Genomic DNA, 11403 nt, shown 5'->3' on the forward strand with positions numbered 1-11403 from the left:
TCCTCACCAACATTTGTTATTTCTTATCTTTTTGATTCTAGCCATTCTGACAGGTATGAGGTGATAATCTCACTGTAGTTTTCATTTGCATTTCCCTGATGATGAATGATGTTGTGCATCTTTTCATGTGTCTGCCATCTGTATATCTTCTTTGAAAAAAAATGTCGATTTAAGTCTTTTGCCCATTTTTTGTTGGATTATCTGGTTTTTGGTGTTAAGTTGCATAAATTCTTTATATATTTTGGGTATTAATCCCTTATCAGACATGTCATTTGCAATATCTCCTCCCATTCAGTCAGTTGCCTTTTCATTTTGTTGATGGGTTCCTTTGTTGTGCAAAAGCTTTTTATTTTGATGCAATCCCAATAGTTTATTTTTGCCTTCATTTCCCTTGTCTAAGGAGACATATCTAGTAAAATGTTGCTAAGATCGATGTCAAAGAAATTACTGCCTATGTTTTCTTCTAGGAGTTTTATGGCTTCAGGTCTCACATTTAGGTCTTTAATCCATTTTGAATTAATTTTCATGTGTGGTGTAATCAAGTGGTCCAGTTTCATTCTTTTGAATGTAGGTGTCCAGTTTTCCCAGTACCATTTATTTATTTATTGTTTAAAGATTTTATTTATTATTTATTTGACAGAGAGAGACAGCCAGCGAGAGAGGGAACACAAGCAGGGGGAGTGGGAGAGGAAGAAGCAGGCTCCTAGCAGAGGAGCCTGATGTGGGGCTCAATCCCAGAATGCTGGGATCACGCCCTGAGCCGAAGGCAGACGCTTAACGACTGAGCCACCCAGGTGCCCCCTTAGTACCATTTATTGAAGAGACTGTCTTTTCTCCATTGTATGTTCTTGCCTCCTTTATCATAGATTAATTAAGCATGTAAGTTTGGGTTTATTTCTGCGCTCTCTATTCTGTTCCATTGATTCTATGCTTCTATTTCTGTGCCAATACCATACTGTTTTGATTAATACAGCTCTGTAGTATATCTTGGAATCTGGAATTGTAATACCTCCAGCTTTATACCTCTTTCTCAAGATTGCTTTGGCTATTTAGGGTCTTTTGTGGTTCCATACAAATTTTAGTATTATCTGTTTTAGTTCTAAGAAAAATGTTGCTGGTATTTGTCAGGGATTGCACTGAATCTGTAGGTTGCTTTGGGTAGTATGGACATTTTAATGAAATTAATTCTTCCAAATCATGAGCATGGAATATCTTTCCATTTGTTGGTGTTGTCTTCAATTTTTTTCAACAACATTTTAGTTTTCAGAGTACAGGTCTTTCACCTCCTTGGTTAAGTTTATTCCTAGATATTTAATTCTTTTTTGTACAATTGTAAATGGGACTGTTTTCTTAATTCTCTTTCTGCTGCTTTGTTATTAGCGTATAGAAACACAACCAATTTCTGTGTACTAATTTTGTATCCTGCAACTTTACCAAATTCTTTATTAGTTCTAATAGTTTTTTTGGTAGTCCTCAGGGTTTCCTATGATTAGTATCATAGCATCTGCAAATGGTAACAGTTTAACTTCTTAATCAGTTTGGACGCCTTTTATTTCTTTGTATTTTCTGATTATTGTGGCTACAATTTCCAGGGCTATGTTGAATAAAAGTAGTGAGAGTGGACATCCTTGTTTTGATCCTGGTCTTAGAGGAAAAGCTCTCAGTTATTCACCATTGAGTATGATGTTTGCTATGGGTTTTTCATATAAGGTCTTCATTATATTGAGGTATGCTCCCTCTAAACCCACTCTGTTGAGAGTTTTTATCATGATGAATGTTGAATTTTGTCAAATGCGGTTTCTGCATCTATTTAGATGATCATATTATTTTTATCCTTCATTTTGTTGATGTGGTATATCATGCTGACTGATTTGTGAATATTGAACCAACCTTGCATCCCCAGAATAAATCGCACTTGATTGTGGTGAATGATCCTTTTAATGTATTGTCAACTGTGCTTTGCTAATATTTTGTTGAAGATTTTTGCAAGAGATCTCTTAACGTATCCCCATTTTTAAAAATTCTTTTTTTCTTTTTTTCTGTTTTGCTTGGGTGCTTTCCATTACCCTGTCTTCCAGGTGTCTGATCTGTCTTCTGTATCTGCTAATCTACTGTTGATTCCCTCTAGTGTATTTTTCATTTCAGTTATTGTAGTCTTCAATTCTGATTCGTTCTTTTTTACATTTTCTCTCTCTGTTGAAGCTCTGAGTTCTTCCACTTTTCTCTCCAGTCCCATGAGCATCTTTATGATCATTACTTTAAACTCTTCATTGAGCATATTGCTTATCTCCATTTCATTTAGTTCTTTTTCTGAGGTTTTCTCTTATTCTTTCATTTGGAGCATATTCCTGTCTTCCCATTTTGCTTGACTTTCTATGTTTCTATAAATTAGGTGGAACAGTGACTTCTCCTACACTTGAAGGAATGGTCTTATGATGGTTGTCACCTGTGTAGACTGTGCCCGGTGACTTTGGCTGGTAGGCTGGAGCTATGTGGGCTGGGGGTCCCAAGGCATTCTGTGCTGGAGCTGCCCTGGTGAAATAGCTGGAGCTGAAATGGCATTGGCTGGGATGGCCCTGGGGCTCTCCATAGAGAGGGCACCCTGGCAGGACAGCTTAAGCGGAAGTGAGTGCTAAGTAGGAGGCTGCTGAGCTCTCTGCACAGAGGGTGCCCTGGCAAGACAGATGAAGATGAAGTGGGTATAAACCAGGGTGTCCTGGGGTGCTCAGAATAGGGATTGCCCTGGCAGGTCAGATGGAAACGAGGTGGAGTGTGGACTGGGAGGTCCCAGGGTGCTCCATGCAGGGGGTGCCTTGTGGGGTGGCTAGAACTGAGGCCAGTGCAGACCAGGTGTTTCCAGGGTGTTCTGCACAGGGGCCACTACGGCAGGGCAGCTGGAGCTAAGGCAGGCATAGCCAGGAAGTCCCAGAGTGCTCTGTACGAGGGGCGCCCTAGCAAGCCATCTGGAGCTGAAGTGGCATGGGCTTCGAGTCTTCTGGGGCGCTCTGCTCCTTGGTGCAATAGCTGGAACTGAAGTGGGCACTGACCAGGGATGTTCTGATGTGTACTGCAACCTCCTTGGTGGAATGGCTAGAGCTGGTGTGGGCTAGCGGCCCAGGAAACGCTGAGGCAGCAGGCCGGTAGGGTGCACAGACCCTGTTACCATATGCACTATTAAGGTGGAGGGGGAACATAAACCCAGCACTCACTAGCCCCTCCAGCCCAGAGAAAGTTCCAGCAGCTCTGTCCCTGTTCGGCAAGGTTCTAGGGCTAGTCCCTTCATATTCTAGTTGCTTTTTTAAATCTCAGCCTTTCTTTCTGTACCCCAAGACAGACAAATCTGCTCAAGGTCATCTCAGAGTACTATCTCTCCCCACTGAGGTTCCCAGTGTCGGAGGTGGGGGTTCCCTTTGTTACCACGTCTCCATCTCTCTTGTCATTCTCGGAGTAGTCTCTCGATCTTTTGTTGTGCACAAGCTGTTCAATCAGCCTTCAGTTCTTCTTCAGGAGGAAATGCTCTATAAACAGGTGTAGATTTGGTGTGTCCATGAAGGAGGTGAGTTCAGGGTCTTCCTATGTCGCCATCTTGGACCGGAATTCAGGGTAGTGGTTTTTTGCAGTGCTTAACAAGAGGAGGACTCATAGTAGATGCTTAGTAAATTTGTATCAAATTCACTCAAACCGATTCCATTACACAAATATTTCCCCAATTTTAATAAAGAAGATAAGAAAAATAAAATTATTATGCTCTAATAAAACTTATTAAAATAGAAATCTACTACGATATTTTACTCTTCTTCCATCAAGTTTTAGTAGAACGAGCAGTCTATGAACCTTGTCTATATAAGCAGTAACATCTTCTCTTTTTCATGCAAACATTATATTGAGTACCTACTATATGCCTAGCAGTAGGAATACAAAGTGAAAGTCTCAGCCCCCATTCAGAGAGAGAGTTGTAGATCACAGAAGATAGTTTATACTCTAGGCCTAGGACAGCTCTGTCTTTCTGCAATGATATAAGTGTTATCTATCCAATATGGTGCTCCTAGCCACCGGTGGCTCTTGAACACTTGAAATATGGCCAGTATGACTAAGGAATTGACTTTTTAACTTTATTTAATTTTAATTAATTTAAATTTTAAAAGCTACATGTGAATAGGGGCTACCGATTTGGACAGAACAGCTCTAGGTCAAAGAAATAAAATGCAGAAGAGAGCTGTGGCCCCACAGTGGCAAACACTGTAACTTTTATGTCCTGTCATAGTGTACGTGACTGCTGCCTAAGGATGGGCCAGGAAAGGGAGAAACTGGTGTGTCTGTGTGCATGCTTTCGTGAGTATGCATGAGTTTATATATGGTTACTGCCGCCCATGAAAAGGAGAGAGTGAAAAAAAAGAGAGAGAGAGAGATGAAAAGAGATATAAAAAAAGCTCTTCTAGGCGTCTGGCACAGTATAGGAGCTCAGCAATCTTAATTTCCTTGTCATTTATTCTTAGATCTTTTCCCAGCAGAATTTGGAACACTGTTTGGGGATCTCAGATCTCAGGTCTAAAGGGCCACACAGGAAGAGAGAAGATAAAGGAATAAGAATCAAGATGAAAACAGACCCCACACCCCCGAAAAAAGTCTGCAGCAGCAAAGAAAAACCCCTGGCTGCACCAACGCCCACATTCAGTGTCCTGGCTTCTGCTGGTCCCTTCATTCTGAGATCCACATGGAAGATTAAATTGCCAGTGCCTTTCCATGCCCCCTATCGTTTTACTGTGACCGGCAGTAACCACTGAACTAGAATATCCAAGGCCCTCAAGTCCTACTCTCCTAGAACTAATATTTCATTAAGGGTAAAAAGTTCAGCTGTCTGGGAAGGAATGGGGTTCCTTCGTGACTTCTGGTAAGTGATGAGATTTCCCCTCAACTTTCTCCAGTCCTTCTCCAGGTGCTGTCTTTATGTCATACCCAGGGGACCCAGTCTCTAGCTCACCAGCCACTTCTCAGTCCTGCATATTAAAGCCCTCTTGTTGCTATAGAAGGAGGAGGAATAAAAATTGTAATAATAAGTAAAATAAGTAACAATAATTCTCTCTCAGTAAATAATAATAATAAGGAAAGTAATAGTTTTTTACGTAGGGATGTATTTTACATCCAAAAAGGATGCATTTAATCCTCAAACCTTATTTCTACTACCTCTCAGAACAATTTTGAAAACAATATTTTGGAAAGAATTTTTGAAGTTTATGAAACTCATCTTTCTGTCCTATAAGATTTCTTGAAGACACGTCAAAGCTTGTTGACGTATATGTGTACCCACACATATACCACTGGTAGCTAGTGTTCCCTATTCTACATTGTATTATGAATTTGTAAATTCCCTCTATCATTCTTTGGCCCTGAGAACAAATAAGAAAAAGGGTAGGAAGAAATGAAGTCCCTCTAGAACTACCATCAGAAGGGGAAAGAAAGACTTCTGGGTTGCCCCAGGATAATGGTAGCGGCTAAACTGGGAATCTCTCCACACACCCTCTCAAAAAGACCATACAAATTTAAAAAACAAAACAAAAAAAAGTAAGTAAAACCACACATGACCCATGACATTAGCATCATAAAGAAAATACTATGAACTTCAAAGTACTTGTATGTAGAGAAATAGCCATTAAATTCCAGCAAGGCCATCTCTAGAGTTCCTCCCTCATCCCTGGCTATGTGGAAAATGGACGGAAACCTGGAAAACTGTGCAGGAAAGAGTAAGGGGGATCCGAGAACCGGAGGCTGATGAAGAGCAAACAAATCATTCCTTTGTCCCAGCCTATGTTACAACAGGTTCCGAACCGTGGAGAGAGACAGCATCAGCTCTAGGGAAAGTTCTTCACTGGGACTAGACGGTATATGGAGAGGGAGAAGTGCCTTTCTGAGATGTGGAAGAAAGGGAAAGAAAAGGGGGAAATTAGGAATCCTGAAGAAACAAGAGTGAACCATTAAACCAAAGACACATTAAGCTTTCCTTTACCACAAAACGTCATGTCTTAAATGAACTACTACTCTTCACTCTACTGAAAGAAGGCAGTCTTGAAATAGGGATTTGAAAAACACCAGAAACTCTCATCCTTGTCTATGAATAAAAGCAGGTGTAAGTGCCTTGATGTACATTTACTATAAGAAGAAAACAGAAAATGAAAATCAAAACATTGCTGCAGATCCCATCAACACACACACAGACAACCATTACCCAGAAGAATAATGTAACATAGCATCTTAAATAAATATTCCAGTACAACAATTAAATACTCTCAGAAAAACGTTTAGAGATGTGCAAAAATAAGCGGAGGGCTTCGGGCGGGGGAGGGGAATGGGACAGGCTGGTGATGGGTAGTAAGGAGGGCACGTATTGCATGGTGCACTGGGTGTTATACGCAAGTAATGAATCATGGAACGTTACATCAAAAACTAAGGATATACTGTATGGTGACTAGCATAACATAATAAAAAATCATTATAAAAAAATAAGCTGAGTCAGGTATTTAAAAATTAAAAACATAAATATACAACTAGAAGAAATGGAAAAAATTCATTTTACTCAGGAAAGAAACTAAAAACAAACTAAAGCCATTTCAGAAATTAAGATAAAAGTTACAAGGCATTCAAAAACAAATATATTTGAATGAAAATGTAATAAGGGGTATCCAATAAAGTCAGGAAAACAATGAAAAGCATAAGGATAAAATAAAGAAAAGGACAAAAATGATCAGAGAGAAAGTGGATAAAACAGAAGACAGATAAAGGAAGTCAAACCCTTTGATTGGAGTACTTGAAGAAGAAAAACAAAATGATAAAACTAATATTTAAAACTATAGTCCAAGAAAATGCTCCAAAAGAAAACAGCTGAATCTGTATATAGAAAAGATACATACTATATTGAAACAATTGACTTGGAATAGTCAACTCTAGATGTCTGATATTCTAAGTGCCTGAAATACAATTTTCTGTGTATGTAAACAAATTCTGTGTGTATGTAAATAAGATATCAAAGTAACTAACCTTTGATGATTCAGTGTTCCAAAATATTGTCACATTCTTTTTCATCACGAGTTCAAACTTAGAGTTTGTGAATATATATTCTCCAACCTTCACAAAGGCAATCTCTCCATTATCGCCTAATGGCCAATTTAGAGTATCACAGTACCCAGTCACATCTCCATTTGCATCAATTTCTATTCTCTTTCCATTATGGGTAATAAACGGAAGTGTCTTCAAATAGTACATTAGCTAGAAAACAAGGAGAAAAAAAGCAAGAGAATAAAAAAGCAATTTGTAAATATTTGATTGCCTAGAGAACAGGGTTTATGAAGAAAATAATCTCAAAACTCTTATCTATTCATGTGATTGGATTTTTTTTTTCCTTTTTCTCTATACCTTTGTTATCTAATACAACAATTGCTAGCCACATGTGACCATTGAAACTTGAAAGGTGCCTGGCCAAATTGAGATGAGCTAAAGTATAAAATACATACTGGATTGCAAAGACTTTGATTTAAAAAATGTAAACCATCATTAATAATTTTATATTATTATTTTATATTACATTATCATGATTATGACAACATGTTAAAATGTTATTTCAGGGGTGCCTGGGTGGTTGTCTTTAAGCATCTGCCTTCGGCTCTGGTCATGATCCCAGGGTCCTGGGATCGAGCCCTTTGTCATGCTCCCTGCTGTGCAGCAGGCCTGCTTCTCCCTCTCCCACTCCCCCTGCTTGTGTTCCCTCTCTCACTGTCTCTCTGTCAAATACATAAAATCTTTAAAAAAAATTTAAATTAAAAAAATAAAATGCTACATTGGATCAAATAAAAGTTAACTATATTTAATTTCATCTGTTTCTTTTTATTTTTAAATTTAGTCACTAGAAAATTTTAGATTACCTGTGGCTCATACATTTCTAACAAAAAGGATTGATTAGGCATAGTAGTGCTTAATATTTCCTAATACCTCCATATCTGGGGAAGAAAGGATCGTCCTATTTTCCTCCTAGATTTTTTCCATGCACAGGTACCAGTCTACTTCCCCCACCATTCCCTTCCCTACATGTCAGGTGGTAGAAATATGAAGATCAACCGGATCCATTCCCTACCTTGCAAAGCTCACAGCCCAGTGGAGAGGCTGAACAAACAAACAGGTACTAATAGTAAAATTCAACATGCCTCTATGTTGCTGATGTGGAAAGAGCGCTGAAAAGACACGGGTGAGGGAGTTAGCTAACTAATTGCCTTAGGAAAATTTAGGTTTCCCCAGGAGGTAGCCATCTGGGCTGGGTTTTAAAAAATTAGTAGGAATTTCCCTGACAGGTATGGGAGACAAGGAGATTCTAAGCCAAGGGACTAACATGTGGAACAAGGGTCCCTCCACAAACCAGAGAGTCCAAACAACTTTGTGGAGTCTGAATGATGGATGATCTGACATCATATTTTGGTTCTTTCATATTTGGCTCATGATCTTGGGCTAGTCATATATCTGAATAAGCACTAGTTTCCTGGTCTATAAAAGGAGGGAAATTATTCCTGCCCTATCTCTGTCATGGAGATTAATATAACTTGAAGCCTTTGGTAAGTCGATATTCCAAGTGTTCTGAAAATCATCCTCCATCCTGGAGTAGGGCCACTCCGGAGCACCTGCCCTTTTATCTCTCCTTCCTTTTACCATATGCAGTTCTCAACCAACATAAAATCTACATCAGAATACGCGACATAGTGACTTTTACTGCAAGACCATTGGGAAGAGGCATTTTTTTCTCTTTCCAATCTTCAGAAGAGTTAAGAAAGGAAATTTTCAAAAGCTACCAGTCCCTGACTGTTCTCTAGAACAACATTGCCATGTTGGCTAACAGAATAGAATAGAATAGAATAGAATAGAATAGAATAGAATAGAATAGAATAGAATAGAATAGAATAGGAGCTAAAATTTTTTAAAAAGAATAACACTGCCGTAATTCCATCTGTTTATCACCATTGGATGGTAGGACATAGTTCCCTACCATCCAGGTATACAAAAGAATTTAGAGATATGTCCAAATAAACCACAAGAATAAAAGAACTTTACAAATATACATATTCTGATCAAATCTGCTAATGGGATAACCTGGGAAGAATTGAGTATGGAGTACATGGTCATTTTAATTTTAAATAAATGAAAAATTTTACTTCAGTACATTTATGAAGCATTTTATTTTCAATGAGGCGTACTAAATGAGTCTGCAAAACCTCTCTTGTGTGAGGTCCTGCTTTTCAGTTTTAACTTACAGATACCACACGGGGTATGCGTCAGGTAGCACAAATCCTGTCATGGACTATCCCACCAACATTCACCATGACGCTATGTGGTCTCTTGAACCTCACTAAAGTCTCTTATCTGTAATTATAATACATATTTGTTGCTCTTTGAGCAAATTAAATTATAATATTGAAATATTCAAATAATGAATTAGAGGATTGTTATTTCCCATATAGGATCATTTTTATTTTTTCAAAAAAGTACCCAAAGGATTTCTTTTAAAATGAAGGAACTGCCCTATGACCTTTAAAATATAACTTAATTTCTCATTCTGAATTTACCACAACTTCTCCAGTACCAAGGAATACACCTTGCACTCAAATCTTGATTTATAAATTCCATTTTCCAGTAAATGGAAATAGGACTCTTTTGGAGAAATGGCTCACTACTGACATGAAGCAAAGGAAGTACGAGATGCATCCAGAACATCCTGGGGTTCCAGAAAATAAGGAAGTGCTCACAAATGATAAAGATGTGTCAAAAGGAAACAAAAACCAGCTCAAAGTGGCTCCCAACAGTCAAATCTGGGAAATTTTGAGCAACGGAATAAATAATGATGGTGGTGGATTATTCTGTTCGAACAGAAATAAATATCCTTGAGTCCATATTGTTATAATTAAATCAGAGGGGGAGAGGAGAATTCCAGTTAGTAAATGTAGATGGAGTGAGGGAAACAGAAAATCACCATTTTTTAAACAACACAGCAATAGTTGTTTCAGACAAGAATCATCATCAATGGATGCTAAAATTTGTGGCAAAACTATGATGAGAAGTGTTATTTTCAGATCCTCAAAATATTGTCCCCATAAGATAATTGTTAATTACAAAGGGAAACATAGATACTTTTCAGTGAAAGCATGGTGACATCACTAAGTGATGAACGTTAATGTCCATAATAATCATTCATAATGACATCATGTACCTCCTGATACAAGACATAAAAACAATATATCACTTCTATGGTATTCTCGCTAAAAATGCATAATCTCAATGTAATCATGAGAAAAAAATTAGAAAAACCCAAAACATTTAAAAATAACTGGCCAGTTTATTAAAAAAATATCAAAGTTATAAAAAACAAGGGAAGAATAGAGAACTACCACAGACAGGAGGAGACTAAATAGACACAAAACTAAATGCGTGGTGGGGTCAATTTAAAAATAAAAATAAAGCTGTGGTGGTTCTGACTCCTGAGGACTCTATTGGGAGGGACGCGCAATTTGGTGTTGCTAGAGAATAAAGCGCTGAGAGTCATAGAAGGAATGACAAAATCAAAGACACGGACAGTGCCAGACCACAGATGACATGCTTTACCTTCTACGGATAAGAGGGGAGGTACTGAATGATGTAAGCAAAGGAGCACTCTGGTTAGGGGTGCATCCTGCTGAGATCATTCGGGCTGCTGAATGATCTCATATGGGGTATGTGTCAAGTACCATGAATCCTGTCATGGATTTGGAGGTCGGAGAGCCATATCTCCAAGATGACCCCCTTAGTCTTCTCCTTCTGGCTTTCATGCCTTTGCACGGCCCCTCCCGCACTGCATAGAGGCTAAAGTTTCCCTCACAGCTAGGTGTGACCATGCAACTAAATTCTGGCTAATGGAATGTAAGGAGAATTGTATCAGGGAATATCCAGAAATGGAGGGATGTACACATCTTTGCCCTTTCTCCTTCCTGCTGGTTACAGTACAGACATGATGGCTGAAGTCCAAGTAGCCATTTGAGATTATGAGATAAACTCACATCTTGAGAACAGTGAAACAAGGTAGAAGGAATCGGGATCCCTAAGCCATCTTTCAGTCCTAGAATGCTAATCTCTGAACTTCACTTACATGAAGGAAAAAACCTATTCTGCATAAGGTATTGTTCTGGGGGGGTTTTCTTTCATTCACAATAAACCTAATAAGAACTCTGTTAACAAATGGGAACTTAAAAATGCTCATTTAGGTCACACAAGCAAATATATATATACATATATATATATATGTATACATATATACATATATATATGTATACATATATATATACACACACACACACATACATACACATTCAATGGAATATTACTCAGCTATCATAAAGG

The 11403-nt window shown here is 38.4% G+C and overlaps 1 pseudogene; it reads right to left on the reverse strand.

Moving 5' to 3' along the window:
• LOC109490630 overlaps nucleotides 1–11403 on the reverse strand; it is a 30620-nt pseudogene that overhangs the window by 8184 nt on the left and 11033 nt on the right.

This window comes from Ailuropoda melanoleuca, chromosome 1, assembly GCF_002007445.2.
Source record: "Ailuropoda melanoleuca isolate Jingjing chromosome 1, ASM200744v2, whole genome shotgun sequence".
Lineage (NCBI taxonomy): Eukaryota > Metazoa > Chordata > Mammalia > Carnivora > Ursidae > Ailuropoda > Ailuropoda melanoleuca.